This window comes from Mus caroli, unplaced genomic scaffold (genome assembly GCF_978045245.1).
Source record: "Mus caroli unplaced genomic scaffold, Mus_caroli_1 scaffold_7, whole genome shotgun sequence".
Lineage (NCBI taxonomy): Eukaryota > Metazoa > Chordata > Mammalia > Rodentia > Muridae > Mus > Mus caroli.
In genome coordinates, this window is record NW_028227262.1 from 33,466,952 (window position 1) to 33,485,829 (window position 18,878).

Sequence of the window (18,878 nt, forward strand, 5' to 3'; positions counted from 1 at the left end):
CAGGCAGGTATGGCAGACAGTACTGAGAGCTTATGTCTCAATCCACAAGGCAGAGAAAGCTAACTGAAAATGGCATTGGCGTTTGAAATCTCAAAGCCTACCCACAGTGACATACCTCCTCTAATAAGGCCCCACCTCCAAATCCTTCCCAAACGTTCCACCAGTGAGGCCCAAGTACTCAAATCCATGAGCCTGTGGAGACCATTCTCATTCAACCTATCACAAGCATCATCTTAAGAAAGAAATATAGCACTTAAGTTTTATTTTAAAATTAAACTTACTTTATGTAAACCAGTCAATAAATAGTAGCAATCATGCTACAACATTTGAGTCTCTAATCTATGGTGTTACAAAGAGTTTAAACAGGGAGAGTTCTTTCCTTTTGTACCTTACTCCAAATCCAGAAGAGCTTTCTGTATAGACAGCCTTTTTCCTTTCCTTACGGAGGCAGGAGATAATCTGAGAGGAGAGAAGCAAGCTCTGAGATGGGGTGTGTTAGGGTAGGAAGGAAAAATGAAAAGAGAACAAAAACTCTAAAGAGCACCTAGAAATCATCAGGAATTTCACAGATTTCCTTTTTTATTATAGCAAAAATGTTATTTCCTCAAAGGCACCTGTAATTGATTTGAAGACTAAAACATAGTAACATTTTTAAAATACTTTGATTTTCGCAATCTTCATAATCTTGGAAAGAATGACATTATTTTTATTTTAGAGATCAGATAAAAAGCCCAGAAAGAATAAAGATCTTGTTCGTGATGAGAACGTTCAAACCCAGCAGACACCAAGAGGATGAAAATAAACCTTTTCCCAACCTGTGCTTTTGGTTGCGCTTTCTGCCTGTCTCTTACCTCACGTCTCTGCATCCCCAACACTTCTAATCATGTTCCCTTTCTCAAATCCAGCCACTTATATTTCCTGTAAGATACTTCTAGAGAAATATTTCTGATACTTCCCAGTTGAATGAAGCAAGAATGAAAGGTCAACATATACTAAAAAATGTGTTTAGGAATGAACATATAGGCTGTCTGTAACAGTCTGAGCCTAACCTTTATCACCACGTTTGTAAAAACATCCCTCAAAGTTTCTGTTTCCCTCTTCTCTGTCTTTTAAGTAGAAAATCAAGACATTCTGAGAAAAATTGGCTCTTAAAATTGATTGTATCTTAAACAAATAACCAAAAACCTTAAAGTCCCAATCGCTAAAATATCCAGAACCTCGCTCATTGAAGGCTCATTCCTATTGTACAAAGATTACAGAGATGGACGAGTTAGTTCACAATAGTAGGAGATGTCTTTTTAAAATAAATACTCTAGTTTTTAAATGTTATGAGTCGGAGTGTTTTCCCTTCCTGTGTCTATAAACCATGTGTGTAGTACCCTCAGACACCAGAAGAGGCACTGGATCTCCTAAAACAGGAGATCTTTCTCCTTAATCCCACTTCCAAACTGTAACTCAGAATTAAAGACATGGCCATCTTCAGGGGGATAGGGGGAGCCTCATAGTTAAGTCCTTTTCTTGGTTGTTAAGACCTGAACTATAATAATAATTAATAATAATAATACCTCAAATTTGAAAGACAGGAGGTCTTGATTATTTTTAGCCAAAGTCTGTCCCTAGCAATATCTCGGGCAAGTCTCTTCAGGCCTGAATGGCCTCAGGCTCTCCAGTTGTGGTTATAAAGGTAATGTAGCCAGATGATGAGTGATGGCTACACTTCTTACAATAAACATTCACTCATGCTCTCTGAGATTTGGGTGGACTTCCTTACATTAGAAGATACTGGTCCTTCCCAAACTGGGTTCTGTGGCTTGTTGAGTGTTCTATGGTAGAGATCCTATAGTCAAATCACTTTAAGAAATGTTGAGTTAGCCTGGTGGTAGTAGTGTGCCTTTAATGCCAATACTAAGGAGGCAGAGGCACATGAATCTCCCAGTTTGAGGCCAGCCTGGTCTACAGAAAGAGTTCCACAATGCCAGAGCTAAACAGAGAAACCTGTCTATAATCAGGGTGGGGGGAAGGGGAAGGGAGGAGGGGAGGGGAGGGGAGGAGAGGAGAGGAGAGGAGAGGAGAGGAGAGGAGAGGAGAGGAGAGGAGAGGAGAGGAGAGGAGAGGAGAGGAGAGGAGAGGAGAAGAGAAGAGAGGAGAGAGACAGAGAGAGAGAGAGGAGAGAGACACAGAGAGAGAGAGAGAGAGAGAGAGAGAGAGAGAGAGAGAGCGCTTACATGGCCTCCTTTAATGCACAGTGCCATATTCCAGAAACCCACATGAGTCATCTCAAATGGGAATGACCTCTCAGGATGACCATTCACAACTAAACTAAGAGAATTACATTATTCTGCCTGATAACAGTGACATCATTATACTGGCAAGCTCTCTGGTAGATATCTGCTAATCTACTTTGACATCATTATACTGACAAGCTCTCTGTTAGGTATCTGCTAATCTACTTTTTCAGCAGATTGTCAATAAGGGTGGAGTAAATGTCATTATACTGAAACACCATCCATTAGAGAAAACTACAGGTTTAATAAGGATGTAAAAAGGAAAACATTCAAGCAGGAAGAAAACAATTTGGCACTAGATAATCCCAAAGTAATGGCATTTCAATTCCAAAGATAAATTTATCATAGAAATTATTGTCGGTATCTGTTTGAATGTGGGCAGTAAGAAATAGTTAATACTTTTGATGTCTAACTTCAAGTACTTTTTCCTTTAAATAAGAAAGCTTCTATGAGATACATGCAAAATTTATAACATAGGATGCTTCACCATCTCACTTGTATTCTGAAACAGTTACACAGTATATTAAAATGTAAGTGAGTCTATGGCCATACCACCCTGAACGCGCCCAATCTCGTCTGATCTCGGAAGCTAAGCAGGGTCGGGCCTGGTTAGTACTTGGATGGGAGACCCCCTGGGAATACCGGGTGCTATAGGCTTTTTGGACTCCTCTCTCTCTCTCTCTCTCTCTCTCTCTCTCTCTCTCTCTCTCTCTCTCTCTCTCTCTCTTTTGGACTCCTCTCTCTCTCTCTCTCTCTCTCTCTCTCTCTCTCTCTCTCTCTCTCTCTCTCTCTCTCTCTCTCTCTCTCTCTCTCTCTCTCTCTCTCTCTCTCCCTGCCGGGCATGGTGGCGCATGCCTTTAATCCCAGCACTCGGGAGGCAGAGGCAGGTGGATTTCTGAGTTCGAGGCCAGCCTGGTCTACAAAGTGAGCTCCAGGATAGCCAGAGCTATAAAGAGAAACCCTGTCTTGAAAAACCAAAAAAAAAAAAAAAGTAAGTGATTATCTAATCTAACGTGCCTTACCCTATAAAACACACACACACACCTCCCTAATTAATGGTAGGGCCAAGACCTGAATCCATAATTCATCACCTATTCAAGTTCACATTTTTTATGTCAGAAAAAGGTAGAGAAGACACTTATGTGAACAAACAGCAGAATTTTGCTTTTAAAAAACCAGGCAGTGGTGGTGCACACTTTTAATCCCAACATTTGGGAGGCAGAGGCAGGTGGATCTCTGAGTTTGAGGCCAGCCTGGTCTACAGAGTGAGCTCCAGGACAGAAGAAATGCTGTCTTGAAAAACCAAACCAAACTAAATAAACCAACAATACCCAGAAAATCTTATCATCCAATGCAAATGAAAAATTCTAAACATATTTCTCTATATAAGCACCAGAACAGTAGCCACAATTAAATAATTACATGATTAATAATTATTAGTTTTTTATCTACTCCTCTAAACATTTACTAAAATCATGATTTTCTATGTCAAATACTTGAATGTAAGGAAGATCATCATTCTTGTACATAACTCCCAATATTAATTTGGTCACTAAAAATGTAGGTATTTACTTACTACCTGAAATATTATGTCAGCCATTAGCTTACCTCAAAATCTATAGATCTGGGGGAAAAACAGTGAGTTGAAACAGAATACATATATGGCAGACAAAACTCTAACCCTAGGTTATCAGGTGTGATGGATGTTACACTCATGAGCAGGCTGTCACACCTTTAAAACAGGGAAGCCTATCATACCAATGTGCTCTTTAAAACCGAAGTTTTCTTTTTCTGCTGTTGAGAAGAAAGACTTAGAGATCTGAAGCACAAGACAATGTGAGATGGACAGGGCCACATGTGAAGAAATGTAGGTGGCCTCCAGGTGTCAAAGTGATTGCTGGTTCATCTCAGTCTATAACCTCAAGAAGCAGAATTCTGCCAACAAGAATACGCTTAGAAAATGGACTCTTCCCAGCACTCAGATATCGTAATCTTGACTTTGTGTGACTACAAGCACAAAACCTACAAGCATGACATCTGACCACATAACTGTGAATGAGTAAACAGGTGTCACACGGCCAAAGAACTATAGAAACCATGTCCTCGTCGGAAACCACAGACCTGTAGGACCTCATCATGCACATCAAGGTGGTTGGATTAGTCTAGGATGAGACGGGGTCTCCTTTCAAGCCACAGTAGAATCTTCCTAGGAGTACAGAACCCTAGCTAAGACAGAGTACAAAAGAACGCTTATGTTCTCTCAAAAATCTTAGGAGAGAATATTTCCTAAAGCAGCTATGTAAATTATGCACCAAAGGACTCCATATCACAGTTTGGGTTTGATTTTTGTTTTCCTAGATAAGAATTCCTGATCTCAGGTGTTTCTTCCCTTCATTTTCTCAGACTTCTAGAGACAAACACCCCTGGAAGACATAGGTCTTCCCTTTTTCTTCTTAGCATTCTTATCTATCACTGAAACATTTGTTAACGGTTTATCACATCAAACAGGGTGTATAAATAAAAGACTGCAGTGCTCAGGAAGTGAAAGTTATCTCAGGCTACAGAGGGGCAAGGCATATTAGGAAAAAAGTCTTTGGAAAGTCTTCCTCAGACTTTTTGGACACACGGAAAGGTCTAGATACACAAAAAGGGTCAGACCTTATTTCTCTTGCATAACAGAATGCAAACTCCTAGTCCAATGCAACAGCACTCTCAGGTAGAACTGAACCTACTGCTCAGAAAATTCAATTATGTTGTCAGAGACACAAGTAGTTCCTTCTCACCTTGTTGCAGTGTCTGGCTATGGAGGGGAAATAGATGCACTTCAAAGGGATGATCATGGCTTCAGAAACAGCCAGCCTGTACTGTGCTTACCACTGCCTAGTAAATTAATGCTCAGAATTAAGAAACACTTTTAAAGGAAAATCAAATTCATGCTTACCTACAGCATCACCATGTTTCTCATTCAAATTTCGTTACTTTGCTCTTAAAATGGTTAAATATCATCCTGACTGAGGTAACTCAGACCCAAAAGGACATGCATGGTATATACTCACTAATAAGTGGGTATTAGCCAATAATAATAATAATAATAATAATAATAATACAGACTATACAAGATACAGTCCCCAGAACTCAAAAAGCTCAACAAGCTGAAGTGTCCATTTCTGTTTATCGGGGGATTTCTTTCCATCCTTGTTCAGTTTTGGTATCAACGAAATGTTGACCTTATCGAATAAATTTTGAGATTCCTTTCTCTTAGTTTCTTTGGGGAGGGGGTTTGTGGAATCACTTAATGATAATTGGTCATTCTTTAAATATTTAATAGACCTCAGCAGTGAGGTCATCTGAGCCTGAGCTTTTCATTAGAGCTCTATTGCTTATGGATTCAATCTTATCATAGCTTACCAACCTGTTCAGGTTGTCTATTTCTTCATGAGCCAGTCTTGATGAGGCCGTTGTGTTCAGGAATTTACATTCCTTCAGGCTATCAAATTTGTTAGTGCAGTTTTTCATCACAATGTCTAGTGACTCCTTGTGCTTCTGTACTGTCAACTGTGATGTCTCCCTTTTCATTTCTGATTTGACTTACTGGTAGCCACTTTCTCTTAGTCTATGCAATGACTTGCAATTTTTTTCCCCTCTGAAAAGCCAACTTTTTTTTATTGCTCTTTTGTCGTTTTTTAGTCTGCATTTTATTTATATCTGCTCTGCTGCTTACTGTTTCTTTCCTTTTGCTTTTTTCATTTTTCTAACTGCTTAAGATTCACTGATTAGTTGAAATTCTTAATGTAGTACTGGCCTTTATAAATTATACTCCATTCTTTGTACTGCTTCTGATGAACTGCATAGAATTTTGGAGACAATATTTTAATTTTCATCCTTTTAATAAATCTTTTCATCTCTTTCTTAATTTTTAATCAATATTATATGCTCAATTTTCATGATCTGTATATTTCCAGAGTTTTCTGGTTTTGTTATTGTTGGTAGTTTTATAGCACTGTGAGCAGAAAAAGGTATGCTTTTCTATTTAAAAACTTTTAGATTTGGGACTGGAGAGATGGTTTAGTAGTTAAGAGAATTTATTGTTCTTCCAGAGAACCTGAGTTTGGTTTCCAGCACCTATGTTAGATAGGTCATAAACACCTGTAACTACAGTCCTCACACTTGTCTGGCATTTGTCTACCATCTCTCTGGTCCTTATCCTCTATTTTTGAAGGGAAATGTCAAAATATCATATATTTAAATACTATGTTTATATTTACATATTTAATATAAATAAGTATATAAATTTAAATTTTAATATATATAAAAATGTAAGATTAAGGTATATGTATATATTATATATGTATGTGTGTGTCAACTCACTGCCTTGTGCCACTATGGTTTCTGATAAGAAATAAGCTGTGTTGTAAATAAAGAAAAAAGCTATTAATCTTTCTGAGGCTCTCTTGTATATGGTGAATCATTCATTTTTTTTTTCCTACTCTTTAAGTTCGTCATTTGATGGTTCATTATATGTCTAAACTCTTTTAGGTTCTACATGAACCTTGTGAAGTTTCATGAATGTGTAAGTTCATATATTTTATTAAATAGGAAGTGTTGTCATTTTTTTCAAGATTTATTTATTCTATATATGTGGGTACACTGTGGCTGTCTTCAGACATACTCGAAGAGGGCATCACATCCTATTACAGATGGTTGTGAGCCACCATTGGTTGCTGGGAATTGAACTCAGGACCTCTGAAGAACAGATAGTGCTCTTAACCACTGAGCCATCTCTCCAGCTCCGGGAAGTATTATCTTTTATTCAAATATTCTTTCAGCCCTTTTCTTTTTTGAAGTATCTCCTATTGAGATGCTGGTTGGAATTTTACAGTTATCTGAGCCTCAATGTAGTTTTGTTTTTATTTATTTCGACCCTTACACTATATAATCTCAATTATAAACAATCTTCAGATCTATTGATTTCTCTTGCTTGCTTAAATATGTTTCAGTTATTGTACTTTTAGACTGTAGATTTTTTAATTTATATATACACATGTATTATATTTAAAATTAATAACTATATAGTTAGTGATATATATGTGTATATATAGCATTATAGACAAATATATATACTTTCTATCTGTTCATTGATAGTTTCTATTTAAGGAGAAATCATTCTCATCATTACTTTATTCCTTTAGTTACTAGAACATATTGTAAATAGCCACAAACAACAGAAACAGATTATCACAAGCCTTACAGTACCATCTAGGAGCAGAAGTTTTGTAACTAACAGAATAAATGAAAACCCATGTGCTTTCATCACTGAGAAAATGTCACTTGGAATCAGATTATTGAAAATGTTCTTCTAGAGCTCTGGACTAGTCTCAGACACCTGTGTGCTCTTTTGAGCCACCCCCTGGCCTGCTGTGGGATTCTGAAAACTGTTAACAACAATCAGCCCTTCAATACAAAACCACTCAATTACATCTTTAGCTAATTCATTCCTGCTTAAACCTTTTCTGTTTAAATCTCTTATGGAGAAAGGTTTATGGGACGGTAAGTGTGAACATAGGAAGAATATAGAGGTACATATTTTTGAGTATATGTGAAAATTGATGATGACCTGGGATAGATAAAATGCAAGGGCAAATACATGGGTATAAAGATTTGGCTCATGCTAAACTGGATGAAATGAATGGGAACAGGGTGTACAAAGTGACCTCAAAGTTCTATCATGAGTGACTGGATGGTGATTGATAGTATTTCTTAAGATAGGAATAAGGTGTTAATATCTTAGTTTCCTTTCCGTTGCTGTGATAAAATGCCAGGAAAAAAAAAGCAACCTAAGGGGAACAAAGTTTATTTGACTAACAATTTTAGGTTACAGTCCATCACTGCAGGGAAGTCAAAGTGGCAGGAATTTGAAGCAGCCCATCACATCACGCCCACTATCAAGAACATGGTCATGACGGGTGAGATGGCTCTGCTGGTAAAGGAACTTCCCATCAAAGCTGACTGTCAGAGTTTAGTCCCTAAGATTCACATGGTAGAAGGAAAGAATCAATTCCTACTAGTTGTCCTCTGACCTGTACACACACACATACAAGCTGCAGTGCATATGTGCATACACTAAATAAATAAACAAGTACATGTTTTTAAGAGCAGAAAGCAATAAGTCAGTCAACACGCTAGTATTCAGCCTGTCCTCTCTGTTTTATACAATTCAGAAATCTCTGCCTAGAGAACTGTGCCATCCACAGTGGGCAGGTCTTCTCTTATTAACCAATGCCATTACAACAATTCCTCAATCACTGACATTCTCAGAACCCTTCTCAGGTGACTCTAGATTGTGTCAAGTTGACAATTGAAACCAAACATCATAGAAATTGTCTTTATTTCTTTTCTGCTGCCATCATAAAATATCCTGACAAGAGCAACTTAAGAGAGAAAGGGATACAGTTCATCACTGTGGGGAACTTAAGATGGAGGAACTTGGCCATTCCAGCTAGAAATTTCCAGAAAATTGTCCTGACCAAAGTACATTTCTTGGTCAGCATTTAATATTTATTAAAGCTTGCTTTAAATTTGCACCCCCCAGAAGATGGTAGGAACTTGAAGCAGCTACTCATATCTGAGAGCAATGAATCAATGCATATATACTGGGGCTTAGATTGCTTTTTCCATTCTTACACAATCCAGGGCCCTATACCCAGAGAATGTGCCACACATAGTAGGCAAGTCTGCCCACCTCAATTGTCATAGTCAAGATAATCTCCCACAGGGATGCTAATTTGAACTAGATATCTTTCATTAAGACTCCCTTCTCAGGTGATCAAATTGTATTAGGTTGACAGTTAAAACTAATTAATCATGGTTAGGGATGAGACCAATTTGGAGGAAGGAAAATTTAGGAGACATGTATATAAGAAATGTGAGTGAAAACTTAACTTGTGGAGACAGGACTAAAACAGAAAAAGGATTACAAGATCTAGTACTAAGTTTTCCTCCATTATGCCTTATCTTTTGAATTCCAGTTATTTACATGATATTTTCTACTTACATTTCTTTTTCTCTTTTTTTCCTCTCTGTCTATCCCCTAATCTCTTCTTGGTGTACTTCTATAGATAGAGCCCAGAGCTTCCTCCATGCAAGACTGCCAAGGACCAACCTAGGCTTGGAGAGGGATTCTGAGAGAAGGGGTGTTTGAGCAGTGGAACAAATGACTTGAAGTCAAATCATGGGTCCAAGCTGGTGGCCTATGTTCTGCTCAAGATGGCTTCCTAGACAGCTCTTTGCAGAGAGCTCTTGGCTCTGTAGTCCTCAGACTGCTGTCTCTCTGTGTCATCTGTTCAAGACAGTTTTTCAGAATGCTCTAAATGCACAGCTGGGTGTTCAAGACCTGCAAGTTTGAGGCTAACCTGGGTTCCACGGGAAACTCAAGGCAAGCCTGGGCTAATAGCAAAACCCTGTCTCTGAAACAACAAATAATGCACACACACACACACACAATAATGAGGTGATCATACAAGACTGAGAAGGATTAAGTTGCATGGCAGATTCCTCTTAGAATTTTACAGAAAGGTAAAAAAGGTGGTTAGGGATAGACATGGTAAAGCAAGGACTTTTGAGAATGACTACTTAGAGCAGTTACAAACATCAAGAAAAAAAGACTGCGGAAAAGAAAACTGTGTCCAGTGTCAATGGTAAAAGCAAGCTGGTTCCAACAGGAAGTGCTTAGTCTGCCCATATCAAAGGACTCATATCACTAAGTTTTCTTGTTATAGCTGAAGGTACCAACAGAACAAAGGAAAACAGCCCATTACCAAGACCAAATGTCCTTTAATGTTGTCTTCCTAGGAAAGGGAACTAAACATGCTCTGACCCACAGGATTCAGAAATAACTCAGATGTCATGGTGTGCTTTGAAACTACCCAGTTGTTAAAATGGGTCTAGTGGCATCTTTTCCTGCCTTACATTCTCAGCTGCAGCTGCTAATGCTTAAAATGAAGCCATTCCTATGTCCAGAGTTTCTTTTGATTAAAAGCCCACAGGAAACACTGATACTGACATGTCACTGAGTCTCGAGCATAAGTGAAAGTGTTATTCTCCAGAAGTTGACTTCTATGTCAAAGAGTCCTGCTATGCCATTGCCCCAAAGACCAGCAGAGTCTGGACAACAGCATAACAGAATACAGGAGCTGGAAAAAATAGTTTAAAGATTGATTTCATGTAAATTTACTAATGAAGTCACAAAAACCGAAAGTAAGGAAGTGATCATTTCAAAGCCAACGAGATCCTAAAAGGTAGGAAAGGTCATTAGGATGGATAACAGAACTTGGGAAAAAAAGATCTCAGCACACTCTGGTGAGGATAGTCATGAAGATAAGGAAAGGGAGAAGGGTTTATAGACCTACTCTCAGCTCATCATGCTCCTTCAGGAAACTTAACTGCTTCAAGCCAGGTGTGCTGGCACACATCTTTAATCCTAACACTGGGAAGGCAGAGGCCAGCTTGGTCTACAAAGTGAGTTCCAGGATAGCCAGAGCTACATAGCAAAAGCACATGTCCCCCTCCAAAACAAAAACAAAAAACAAAACAAACAAACAAAAGAAACAGAGAGAGGAACAGTGGGAGGGAGGGAGGATAAGGAGAAGAGGAGGAGGGGGAAGGGAAGGGAAAGGAAGGGAAGGGAAGGGAAGGGAAGGGAAGGGAAGGGAAGGGAAGGGAAGGGAAGGGAAGGGAAGGGAAGGGAAGGGAAGGGAAGGGAAGGGAAGGGAAGGGAAGGGAAGGGAAGGGAAGGGAAGGGAAGGGAAGGGAAGGGAAGGGAAGGGAGAAAGGAAGAAGCAAGGAAGAGAGGGAGGGAGGAAGGAAGAAAGGAAGGAAAGAAGGAAAGAGAAAGAACAAATTATTCCAGTCATTTCAAACCCTAACTCAATAAACACATCTCACATCTCCTAAAGGTTCTAAAATGTCAATCAGTAAGTATTTATTGTATGAAGAAAAGTCCTAGATCAAGAAAATGTTGGAGGAATGATAATTAGGTGAATTAAGTTCAAGCATATATAGACTAACAAACAGAGAACAGAAAGAAAAAATTTTTCATTCTCAAAGAAAGCATTTGTGGGACCTGAACGTGAAAGAGGGTTGATAAAGCCAGTATTTATCTCTATCTGGTTACATACGAACTACCCATAAATCTTATTATAAGAAAAATTGGGCTTAACAGAAATGTGAGATAGAAACTAGAAATCCTTATTTATATATAAAAAAGCTACATGGATTTTTTTTTATGCATGGGTAGATTTGATAACTGATGGACTAAATAGCAATTAAGATCTCTTTTACTCCTAAGAATTTCTTATTCTCAGAAAACAATTAACTCTGAATGTCTGAAGTATTGTATTTAAATTTCAGGGATTTAAAGACTCAAAAAGTTTAGGGGCACATAGCCGTATTACCTGATCTTCTAAAACCCTTTGATCTTTGTACTCTTTTGATAGAACAATAAAAACAAAAATAAAATCAACTTATGGTATGGCTGGTTTTCAAGGACCTTTTCACCTTGGGCCCTGCCTGACTTTCTAAATTCATCCTTTGCTGACTCGTTTCTACACCATCATACCATAGCATCTACCTTTAAATACACAATTCCTGCCTTTTCACTTTTATGTTGTTCTCTCAGCCTGAAAAATGAAGCTCTTGTATAGAACTGTACTCCACTGTGAGTCTGAGGAAATTTTATTCATCCTTCAATGCTACTCAGATTCTCTCATCCAGCTCAATGTCATAGAAAGTCACGTAGGTTTTATTGTAGACGTTTTAGTTTCAGGTCTTACATTTAGGTCCTTAACACAATCTGAGCTGATTTTTGGTGATATAAACATTCAACTTCAGTTCTGACTTGTGGAATACTCAGTTTTCCCAAATCCTATGTGCTGAAGAGAATGTTCTTTCCACACGTATATTCTTGGTGCCCCCAAGGAAAACCAATTAACTATATATGTATGCTTTACTTCTGGATTTTCTTATTCTGCTGGCTTATATAGATTTTATGTCAGTATCATGCTATTTAGATCATAATAGCCTTGTATTTTGAAGTTAGGAAGTGTGATGTCTCTAAATCTGTTATTTTATCCTTAGGATTGAATGCTCTGGGGCTTTTTGTGATTTTGTAAGTATAGCAGAACTTTCATAGTAGAAAGTGACACTAGAATTTTAAAAGGGATTCCACTGGATCTATAAATTGCTTTGGGTAGTATAAAATGTAACAGCATGCTATCAGTCCATGAGGAGAACATGCATTCAAATATATTTTTGTTTTCTTGAGATTTTCCTTAAATGTTTCCAAGTCTTTGACATGTAAGTCTTCTGCCTCTTTTGTCAAACACACTCATAGGCTTTTAAAGAATATTAGTGTGTATGGAAGTCTTTTCTTAAAAAAAAATTGTACAGTTTTTTGAGTATAGAAACCTTATTGGTTTTGCAGCATACACTTTCCTGAATCTGTTTACCAGACTTTGGAGGGGGGGGTAGAATTTTTAGTTTTTTTCTTTTTAAATATATAAAAAGGGAACAAAGACACAATTTCACTTTTGCTTTTCCCTTTCCTATTTAGATAACTTTTTTTTTTCTTGTTTCTGCCTAATGCTCTTAGCAGGACTTTTGAATATGTGTGTGTCAGGGAGGTCTTGTTTGTTTGGTTTGGGGGTTTTGGTTTGTTTTTTGTTTGTTTTGTTTTGCTTTGTTTGTGTTTTTTGAGACAGGGTTTCTCTATATAACAGAGCCCTGGCTGTCTTGGACTCTATTTGTAGACCAGGCTGGCCTCAAACTCACAGAGAACACTCAGCCAATACCTCCTGAGTCCTGGGATTAAGTGTGTGCCACCACGGCTGGCCGCTGAACAGAAGGTTTTCACAGCAGGCATCCTTATAAAATGTTTTCCGTCTATCTATTGAAATGATCCTATAATTTTTGGCTTTCATGTTGTATGTATCACATTCATCATTTGACACATGTTAAAAACCTCCTTGCATCCAAGGGATAGATAAATCTACTTGACTATAATGATTTTTCTGATATCCTGTTGAATTTGGCCTGCTAGGATTTTGTTGAGGATTTTTCTATCTATATTCAGTAGAGACATTGTCCTTTAATTTTCTTTTCCTGTAATTGAGTCTGATTATATTACTTTCTCTTGGGTTTTTGAAAGTTTTAAAAAGATATCCTCTTTTTATCCTCTGAAACACAAGGTGGACACGATGATGAAAGCCATACTCAGTGAAAGCAGTGGCCCTTATTCAGACTTTTTAAATGACAGAATCATGATGGTTCACAAAGACAGTCACTACAATGGTACAAGAGTTTCAGAATATTCAATCACTTTCAGTTTTGTTTTGTTTTGTTTTTAATGCATCATCTTAAGCATACAATGTGTCCAAATCTCAGGAAAGTTCTGGGAAGAAAGAGCAAACATTTATACTAGCCTCAGTTCTGCCCTTGAGCTTTCCTATGACTCCAGAAGAAAGCAAAGCTCCAACTTTAATCTAAGTGATGGACGGGGACATTGGTGCTGGCAATCATCTAAGTGACGGGGGCACTGGTGATGGCAATCCCAGAAGGCACTGCCTCCCAAGATAGAGAGTTGTCCAAAAGATATAACTAAGACGACTAAGAATCATTAAACATAATGGCGAAATAGAATTTTACTTCAATATCATAAAGAATTTTTAAGCAAAATAACCCAACAGTCTTTCTGAGGAGGCAGAAATACCAGAGATAAGAACCTCTGAGATGCACAAATTCTAATCCGTTAGAAACACATAAGAAAACTGTTGAGAGCAGTGAAGAGCGGCAGCACCCAGTCAAATCTCATTCTGACTTGTAACCCAGTTACTTTCTCCTGTATAATAAAAGACTAGCACGTGAGAAAAACAATGAAATGTTATATAACATATAAATAATACTTCATGAGACTATGAATGTCACAAGGTCAGACAACAGCAGCAATGGATGTTCCAAGTGATTTTAAATTTCTCATACAGGTTTTGAACTACCTGTATTTTATTTGTTTGTTTTTGTTTTTTTTAATATTTATTTATATGTAAGTACAATGTAGCTGTCTTCAGACACTCCAGAAGAGGGAGTCAGATCTCGTTACGGATGGTTGTGAGCCACCATGTGGTTGCTGGGATTTGAACTCCGAACCTTCGGAATAGCAGTCGGGTGCTCTTAACCACTGAGCCATCTCTCCAGCTCCCCTACCTGTATTTTAAATACCTTTTAGTAACAAGGCAATATTTATTTCCTAAATCAACCAATTTCAGCTTCTGATAGCATTTCAGAAAGGTCATGATAATACCACACTTTGCAAAAAAGCATCAGCAGGCATGAGATTGCTAACCCTTAGAAGACTGGCCTTAGCCAGCAAGTGGTAACTTAGATTTCACGAGGGTCAAAGTCATTCTCAGAATTCAGCAGAGTGGTTTACCAGGAGATGTTTATATAACACAGTATATTCTGAACATGTGCTTTACTTTCTGAGGGTCTGAAATGCTGGTGTACATGAGACAGAAGATGTCTACATGACCAGACACAGCAAAAACCTTAGCACACTCAATCTCTAATGAGCTTTCCTTGTACATAACATTTCAAGCTCATATCTTAACCTGCTTTGGGGGAAGTTTGCATGAGGTTTTCTCTATACCTTGTCCATGTGCCTCTTCTAACTGTCATCTTAGTTTTGTTTGTTTGTTTGTTTGTTTGTTTATTTCTCTGCTGCCCTGAATTCAGTTCTTGTGACCGCATGCTGAGTCCTGCTGGCCACCTGACTTATCAAATCAAGGTGGCTGTAAGGATGCCACAGTGAGTCAAACTCAGTCTTCCTTACTCTCTGCTCTCAGACCTCTAGCTCCGACCTTTGAAACGCAAGACATGATGTTGTTATCTACAAAATTTGGGCTCAGGAACTGTGTAATTATATTTAATGCACACACAAATTTCATCATGTTCTAAGTAATTTTATGATTTTTGTATTGGGTCACTTTCACAGCTATCATTGGCCACATGTGACCCTGAGGCCACCAGTTGGACACACCTGCAGACATAGAACAGACGCAGACATAGTTAACCAAACCCAATACACAGGAGAAGAAAGAACAATGTAAACAATACAGGAAAGCTCTTGAAAGAAAGTATTGCTCAAGTTGGGCCTTGAAGAAATCATAACACAGACAAGTAGTGTTGCGGCCCGCCCGCGGTCCACAACACGAACGGTTCACTGAGAATGGCAGTTCCCTGCAAAGAGAGGTAACTAGACGGGGCGGAAGAAACAATGGAGTCAAGACAAACAGATTCTGATCAAGACTCAATTTAATATTTCCAAACACTCAGTTTATAAAGGGAGGGGGGAGGGAACCCAATTTCCCGCCGAGTAACTCAGGGTCCAGTAGCAGGACGAACACGTGTGTGCCTCCAGGCAGCAGAGTCAGGTTCCAGCAGTGGGCGTGGCAGGACAAATGAGCCGGTAGCTCCACCCTAGATCAGGCAGGTTCCGGGCTGGGGGAAGGGAGACCACAAAGTAGGAAAATAAATTACAAGTAAATCTATTTAGAGATTCAAGGATGAAATTTGATCACTGACAAAGACTGAGCATAGGGGGAGGAGGTATGCATGTTGTCAGAAGGATGGATTAATAACTACTGAGAAAAATACTTTGGGGACTCTGATTCTCAAGCACAGTTAGGGAAAAAAAATCAGCTGAACCAACTGAACTATAGCAGAAGGGTAGAGAACACCACCTCTGAGTCTAATAAGACTGATCAACTGAATAGTCTTGTTGAGCACTCTTTTAGAAGATGCATGATTGTGTTAGCAAGAGAAAATACAAGGGACTAAAAGCTCCACCATCTAAAATTAACAGCCTAATCATTATAATACACACTAAAATAAGGAATGCTAAAAAGAAAATTCTTTCAGTCTCCTTTTATTGGGGAGATTCAAAACTATCTGGAAACAATAGCTCACTCCTTCTGAAATCAGAAGGTGCTATTACATATGCCATTCTCCTCTAAAACAGCTCCTCTTGAGATTTCACATTATAAATCCACTGCCTGCATTATATTTGAGAAGACAATTGCATTTGCATACAAAAGGGCAGACTCTTACTTTTCACATCCATGCAGTTATCTATTTATTGCAAGAGAGGCATGCCACCACACACAGGAGATAAGGAGATGAGAGAACGATTTGTAGGAGTCAGTTCTCTCCTTCCATTATGTGGGTCTTGGGAATTGAACTCAGGTTGTCAGTCTTGACAATAAGTGCCTTTGCCAGCTGGGGTATCTCAACATCCCTATTGTGTGTGTGTGTGTGTGTGTGTGTGTGTGTGTGTGTGTTTTAAACAAATGCTTATTCTTATACATAACTCCAAGGTTCCAAGACAACCTTTTATTCTAGCTATGTGTATTAAATGCAGAAAAAATAAGAAAGTAATCTTCTTTCAACAAACCCAAAAGAAAAGAGTCACAAATATAAAAATAACATCAAAAATAACAGGAAGCAACAGTTACTACTCCTTAATATCTCTTAACATCAATGGACTCAATTCCCCAATAAAAAGGATCCATCCTATAATCAGCTTCCAAATGCTGACACCATTGCATACACTAGCAAGATTTTGCTGAAAGGACCCAGATATGACTGTCTCTTGTGAGACTATGCCGGGGACTGGCAAACACAGAAGTGGATGCTCACAGACAGCTATTGGATGTATCACAGGGCCCCCAATGGAGGAGCTAGAGAAAGTACCCAAGGAGCTGAAAGGATCTGCAATCCTATAGGTGGAACAACAATATGTACTAACCAATACCCTCCCCCCCGGAGCTCGTGTCTCTAGCTGCATATGAATCAGAAGATGGCCTAGTCGGCCATCAGTGGAAAGAGAGGCCCATTGGTCGTGCTAACTTTATATGCCTCAGTACAGGGGAACACCAGGGCCAAGAAGTGGGAGTGGGTGGGGGAGTGTGTGGGGACCTTTTGGGATAGCATTGGAAATGTAAATGAAATAAATACCCAATTAAAAAAAAAGAAAGGTAGCAACCAGAAAAAAAAAAAAAACATAGACTAACAGACTGTATACATAAACAGGACCCAGCATTTTGCTGCATACAGGAAACTCACCTCAGTGTCAAAGACAAATACTACCTCAGAGTAAAGGGCTGAAAAACAATTTTCCAAGCAAATGGTCCCAAGAAACAAGTTGGAATCAGAATATTGGATATGGGATAAATGGTCATCATCATATCAGATACAAGAGTAGCTTGCTTTTGCTGAGACTTTTTTCTTTTCTTTTTTTTTTTTTTTTTTTGGTTTTTCGAGACAGGGTTTCTCTGTGTAGCCCTGGTTGTCCTGGAACTCACTTTGTAGACCAGGCTGGCCTCGAACTCAGAAATCCGCCTGCCTCTGCCTCCCGAGTGCTGGGATTAAAGGCGTGCGCCACAGACTTTTTTCTTAACTTTGTATTGATTCTTTGAGAGTTTCCCATCATGCACCCCAATCTCACTCTTCTCCTCATACCTTCCTATCTGCCCTCTACCTTGCAAACTTCTCTCCAAAAGTAAGCAAGCAAGCAAGGAAACAAACAAACAAAATCTTGCTATGGAAGCTGTGGTGTATCACACAGTATAACTTTTGCCCAAATATCTTTATTTGAAAATGTTCATTGCAATGAGTAATTGGTCAGGTTCAAGGCCTCTGGCTTCTGCTACACTATCAATACTGGATCCTTTATGATATCCTGCTGTTTCCCTTGTTAAAGAGATCCTGCAGCTTTGGCTCTTTGGGACTAGCCCCTTCACATGCCCCAGCAGTTCACAGATGGGGTAGATGTTGGGGTGGGCCAACTGAAAGCTCTGGGTGAAAGCTGAGTTGGTCAGCCCACCTCCTGCACCTCCACCACCAGGGCCAGCTCTCTAGCTTTACCCAGGTGACGGGCAGGGCCAATTCTCTTGCTCTCAGGCCCTCAGAGCTGGCTTTACATTTTGCCCAGGCAACTGCTTTCCTACTAGCTGGAGCAGGTAGAACAAATGGGCATCTCTCCCATGCCATTTGTTGAGGCCTCTTAATTGCATTTAGTTCTTTGTGTTTCTTCTACTCACCTTTTTTTTTTTCTTTAAAGATAGGATCTCATCATACAGCCCTAGCTGGCCTAGAACTTAATATGTAGAGCAAGCTGGTCCCTAGCTCATAGAGATCTACCTGCCTCTGCCTCCTAAATATTGGAATTAAATGTATGTGCTGCCATGCCTGGGCCCTTCTACATCTCTTTCTGCTTGAAAGCTTTGTCTTCCTTGGACAGTGCCTCAGTCCATTTTTGCCATATTTGTGGGTGGACACTGTGCCTGCCATGCCTTCCTGGGACCCTGTTCTTCAGCCTGCATATCTCCACCTTCCAGCTGGATGCTGGGAACCAAACCTTCAAGGTAAGCTGTTATCTCACCACTGAACTACATTCTCAGACCTCAAATCCGTAAACATAAACTTCCCTTCTTCTACCACCACTGGAATCACAAGTCATTTTAAAGATTTTCCAAAAGGCTGAGTTGA

At 39.0% G+C, this 18,878-nt stretch overlaps 1 protein-coding gene, 1 non-coding gene and 1 pseudogene across 2 annotated transcripts in view; 2 read left to right on the plus strand and 1 right to left on the minus strand.

Moving 5' to 3' along the window:
- Syn2 (synapsin II) overlaps positions 1 to 18,878 on the minus strand; it is a 151,606-nt gene that overhangs the window by 76,522 nt on the left and 56,206 nt on the right. The gene's annotated exons all lie outside the window — the stretch shown is intronic.
- Positions 2,824 to 2,942, plus strand: LOC115031346 (5S ribosomal RNA). Its single transcript, XR_003836987.1, has one exon. It is a non-coding gene; the product is annotated as a 5S ribosomal RNA (ribosomal RNA).
- Positions 13,535 to 18,878, plus strand: part of LOC147003854 (interferon-induced transmembrane protein 2 pseudogene) — a 41,041-nt pseudogene continuing 35,697 nt past the window's right edge.